Raw genomic sequence first — 6,000 nt, forward strand, 5'->3', positions numbered from 1 at the left:
ACCGACCCTGAACCAGGTCTCACCAGAGACATCCAGCCCAGAGGTGTCTGCATGTGAAAGATTTCCACCTGCCACCTTCCCTGTGCTCAAATGAGCTCGGGCTTTCTAGGTTCATACTTAGCTGGAGCCTGATAAAACAAACAGGAATCTTCTCCATCTGCGCTGACCCTCTTCTTATATTTTTAGCACAAGAACAAATCTTTGCAAGGGCTGGTTCTGGCCACTACGCTAGTTTATCTCTTACCACCCTCTGTTCCATCGCTCTTCTTTTCCCAGCTAGGCTCAACGTCTCTCACTTATAAATGCCATGCTTGATCTTCCTCCAGGACTTCCAACATGCTCTGGTTTCTTCCTGGCCTCTCTCCCTAACTCCACTCCTGCCTGGCCAAGTTCCTATTCTACCTCCGGGTCTCAGCTTCAACACCACCTACTCCAGGAAGCCTCTCCACAACCTCAACCAAATTAAACCCTTCTGCTATGTGCTCCTTATTCTATGCTTGTCCTACATACATGCTCACTGCATTTTTCATTATAATTCCTTAATTACTCAGCTATCTGCCTTCATAGACCGTAAACTCCAAAAGACAGGGACTTTACCTATCTTGTCCTCCAGTGCCTTGCACACACCCAACTCATCGTAAGTGCCCCATAAATATCAATTAAATGAATGAATGAAGTATAGTACTGAACAAAGCCAGTTTCTGGCATTGTCACTAAGGTTCCGAGGTCTGTATTAACACTGTTTAGGGTTCATTTGGTTAGTCAGCTGAGAAGACTATCTTTATGGAGAGGTGCGGTCACGGCAGAAACTTCAGAAACAACTTCTGGCAACCAACAGCTGCACTGCCCAACATGACTCACCATGGTCATGGAGTCAGGGAGTCCATATGTCTCTGGCTGTTGTGTCTGCTCAAGTAGAGGTGAACAGTACCCCTTATACCCACTGGGGATCCAGGGACAGCCACACCCAAGGATGTCCCTCCTTGGTTAAGTTGGAGGCATGCATGTGTGCATGTGTAGAGAGGGGGGTAGTGTGCTGAAAGCCTATGGTCCCAAGAGAAAGGCTTCCTCTTTATAAGCTCTTGTCAGTAAACACTGAAGTGACCCGAGGCTAAGCAGCACTTCCAACATTTACACAACACGGTGTACATAGGAAGTGGTAATGTCTGTCAGGTTCCTATGAGTCCAGGGCCAAGCCTGCTGGTGGTCTGTGCTAGATCTCTTTGATTTGCCCCTCTGGATCCTCCTTTACCCTCTCTGACCCTGCCCTGTGCCCTAGAAGGCTTGCTGTCTGGGCTGCATCAGTGCAATGTGGACAGACCGCCCCATCCTACGGCATCCTCTGGGCCTGCCCATCCTTGGTCCTGTCACCTGCCCTCTGATAGAGGGTGGCAGTGGCCGCAAGCAGGGAAGCCCCGGGCACTTTGGGATGTACACCCTGCACAGGGCCCATTGTTTCAGACAGTTTTGTCTTTGTAAATTATGTTAACCAAACCTTATTTTTAAAAAGTTTGTTAAGGATTAACAAGTGTCTAATGAATTCAAATCTGTGACATAATAGAGCTGGGTAAATATATTTTAAGTAATCAGCATGGAAGCTTACTGACAGAGAAGGTGACTATTGAATCTTAATTAAAATTGTATTCCGAGAACCATCACTTATAATACTCCCATAGCCCAACAAAAAGCAGCTTAAACCCCAAGTCGGGAGGGAGGCAAGGGGAGCGTGTGGATGCACGTAATTAGCGCACCCCCAGAGTGGGGGCTCCCTCTCCTGAGCAGGGATTTGAGCTGGAAGGAGCCACTAGATCCCTCTAAGCATGTCTGGATGGGGCAGGTGGCAGAGGGGAGCTAAGAGAGGGAGAGATTAGGAGTAGAGATTTGGTTTCAGGAACAAAGGAGCGAGCGGATGAAAGCAGTCAGGAGGGGCTATGGGATTATTTGTGGGCAAAGCTGAGAGAGGTGCATGGGGATCAGAAGCCAGGCAGTGACATGGATGCTGGTATCAAATGTCAGCATCAACCTTCATGCAGAGGAATCTATCTGCAGAGGAGCAAGAGCTCGTCTGCTCAGAATGTCTATGAGCCTGGGCCTGGGGAGGGGAGAGGAGGGGAAGAGAGGGAGGGGCGGGGCAGGGGCTGCCTGGAGACGCAGACAGAGGACCCAGGAGAGGAGGAGAAACACTCTACCCAGGACCGGCAGTGCCCACAAGAATCTGCACAACTCTGGGCAGGAACAATGTCTCCTCCCTGCCTGGGTTTCTTCGGGTGGTTTTCCCAGCAACTCTGCAAGGTGAGTGTTGCCCCTGGTCCCTAAGGTATTCCTGTGCAATTAGGAACAGGTGTCCTTGCAGGGCATTTGTAGGGCCCCTTCGCTGGATAACCTTGTGCAGGAGACAACCCACCCTCCCGTACCTTGTGGCCTCAAGTATTGCTATCCCCATTTTAACCACTGGGACTTGAGGTTCAAAGAGGTTTGGGCCGGCCCAAACTCTCCCAGCTACCCCGAGAAAAGCAATGGTTTGAACTGAGGACTGTCAGGCTCTAGGCTGTCCTTAGAGTGGAGCAGGTCCCTCCAGAGGCTTCCATGTGCCTGGTGTACATAGAGAATCCTGCTGCTGCCACTATGGGATCGCTTAGTAACCTGTGACGGCCCAGCTGTTTGACTAAATTGGGGCTCTTGTGTTTCCTGCTTAGGGATGGTGTTCCCAGAGGCAGAGCCCTAACTGGCTCAGAAAGACCCACCTGTCAGGCTTCACGGCAGTGGGTCTCACACACACACACACTCACACACACACACACACACACAGGACGCACATGCGCACGCACACATACACACATGCATGCACATGCTTAAATATACTGGCAATAAATATAGCGTGTGGAACTAGGCTGATGGTTTGTAATCAGAATCTCCAGATGGGATTTTATATTTAAAACAAAAGGGAAAAAGAAAGATGAGGGCTGAAATCAGAAAACTAATGGACATGGCGGCAGAAACGGAAAGTTCCTGTTCCTTCCCTTGATGGTGAGACCACAGACTTTCCTCCCCACTCCCTCCGGCCCCTGGGCCCTGCCTCCCTGTCAGAACCACCTCGAGCTGTTCCAGACAGAAGAGGCAACATTTAGCAGATGGCTGGCACGATATATGTGATATCTCTCCACCCTGATTTCCATTTAAAAGATACCTTAGCAACCAGCCAAGGAGCCACCCGCCCCTGGAGCCTGTAAATCAAGTAAGATGCCTGCCTCGGCTTCAGGTAAAAAGAAATGGCCCCTCCAGGGTGCTCCCAGCCAGGAAAGTGTGAATTAATAAAAGTGGGAGGGGTTCAGATCTGTCAGGAGAGGCCGCTGCTTGCGCCTTCTTCCCAGACTCCCCCTCCTGGGGCACCTGCTGCTCCCCATAAATCATATCACTCCAGGCGAGCCCTGGAGGGACTTGCTCTGGAGCAAGGGGATGGGGAAAGGAAACCTCACTTCCAGACAAGAGCTGATGGGGCTGCTTTTTTTTTTTTTTTTTTTTGGCCTAGGAGTTGGCAGGTGGTGGCCCTGCCCCCAGCCCCGCGTTTGGCTCCAGTGCAAGGCTTTCAAGCCCTGTCAGCCCCATCTCCAACAACTCTACTTCCCAGGCCCTCAGGAAAACAGACTGGGGCTTCTTCTAAGGAGAAGAAAAATGAGTTAGCATTAGAGAGCTGATTTCCCAAGCCCCCTCTCTGATGCTGCCCTGTAGAGAGATCCTTCTAGAATCCTGAGAAAGAGAGGAGGGAGCAAGCTTAAGGAGTATGTGCTGGAGAGAGAGCTGAGACCTCAGAGTGCCCAGTCTGATGGGAGAGGCATCGTCTTTGACCTCAGGCAGCAACGCCTGTTTTGATGTTGGAGTCACAGCTTCTAGTGTGAATGGGGGAAGGGGAGAGACAGAGAGAGGAGAGAGAAAGAGAGAGAGAGAGAGAGAGAGAGAGAGAGAGAGAAAGCCAAATCCCAAGGGAGCCCCTCCAAAGGTCCTAGTTTCTTGGCTACAGAAAGACACTCAAGCAGGATGGGCAAAATCCTTTGCCGCGCTGTCCCCAAGCAAACCTATGGAGGCAGAGGCCACATCCGGAACCCCCAAAGTTCTGCACAAACTACTTTTAAAATGCGGTCTGCGATAGCACAGGCAATGGGAACGGAAGAGGGAAATAATGTCTCAAACATCAAAAGGGCAGAATGAGCCCATTTAGGCTCTGTTTAAACTTCTATTGTGCAAGATAAGCAGTTGTTAGCATAAGTAAGTTATTAAGCTCAGAACCGCTTCCTCTCTGTTCTCAATGACAGCATTATGCCTCCGTGTTAATGCATCCATGATAGCTTTTATTGTGCTGCAGTGTAATTACGTGTTTCTCTGTCTCATACTCCGTTCACCTGGGAACCCCTTCTTGGCAGGGACCATATTTTGTTCAGCTCTGAATCCCCAGGAGCAAGCTCAGTACCTGGCCCAGAGCAGGCATGTGGGACATGCTTGATGAGAGAATGAATGAGTGGTGGACTGAATGAATGAGTGCTCTAGCATGACCAGCTGAACCCCGGGGGCACCTTTGCCACCCCGTCCATTTTGATTTGTTGATGCTGGAGAAGCGATGCCCCAGAGGGGAGCTTCCAACTAATGCTTCCCCATGAGAGGGGTGGAGGATACATACCTCGGCTCCTCCCCTCCTGGGGTGGGATGATGCTGAGGCACGTTCTCCCGTCCCCTAGTGGTCCCGGGTGAGCCCCAGATGCCCTTTGCTGCCTCCTGCTCTTCTCACCCGATACTGGCTGTCTTCCCTTCCCCCTCTCACCTCCTACTCCTTTTCCTGGGTGTCCTGACGCCACCAGCCAAATAAGGCACTTGCATTCAAATCCTTGTTTTGGGTCCACTTCTGGGGAACCCAGCTCGAGGCAAACTCCTTAGTGATTACTCTCATACATAAGGTACCAGCTGAGCTTGGGCCGCTGTGGAAATGTCAGCTACACGGAAATAAAAAATGATACAAAAATCACACACGTTCTCGTCAATGAGACACACACACACACACACACACAAACACACACGTAAAACTAGCAACTTGGTGAAGGAAGAAGATCTTAGCTCCCACACAAAGGACTGGCGGTAATGGATGAATGGCACCTGTCTTCTACCCAGCGTGTTCACGGCCAGCCCTCTGGTCTCAAGACCCGTGCGAGCCACTGTGGGAAGGAGCGTGGATGACGGAGGCCCATGTGTGGACACGTGTGGTGTGTGGATGCCGGGGTTGGAACGCGAACGGAGGGGTGTGTGTGTGCGGGAACTGGCATGTCTGACTGATCAGGCGCCTGCAGGCGCCTCGTGTGTGAGTGAGGGGGTGCTGCATGAATGGAGGTGAGCGAGTGAGTGAGGGAACGGGTGTGTTTGCCTGAATGGAGGGCTGTGTGGGTGAAGGAGGGCCTGCTTTTAGGAACGGGGGCCTGGATGTGAATCAGGCTGCCTGTGAGCCGATGGCATTCGAGGCAGGGAGAGGGAGCAAGCTTGTTTGTCCGGCTTTGATGGAAACAAATGCTGTTTTGCTGCCGTGTTGTCCACCGCAAATGTGCTCCTCTCCATGGCTGCCGGTGATCTGTCCCTGCCTAGGGGACACAGACAGCCCACAGGGCTGGCGGCTCCCGGCATCAGTTTAGGCCTCGACCTCCCTCCCTGTTCTTGCTTGTCAGCCTCTATTCCGGCCCTCGGGTGAGTGTGTGGGAGCTCTGGTCTCACACAGAGAGATTTTTGCTTTTGATTCAGTCCTGACTTTCGAGATGTTTTCTCTAAAATACCCCCTGCCCCCATTCCAAACGCTTTTTTGGATTCTATCACCTGAAGACTCACACAACGGTCCTGCTCTGGGAAGCTTGGTGGACCACCCCTTTTGTACCTCAGAGGGAGAATATGGAGGGTATGGATCCACAGGGATGCCTTTCCAGGCACCAGGGCCTGTCTGGTCCTCTCTCCCTCGCTCAAAGCCTCCCC

The sequence above is a fragment of the Panthera tigris genome, chromosome B2, assembly GCF_018350195.1.
Source record: "Panthera tigris isolate Pti1 chromosome B2, P.tigris_Pti1_mat1.1, whole genome shotgun sequence".
NCBI classification, from domain to species: domain Eukaryota; kingdom Metazoa; phylum Chordata; class Mammalia; order Carnivora; family Felidae; genus Panthera; species Panthera tigris.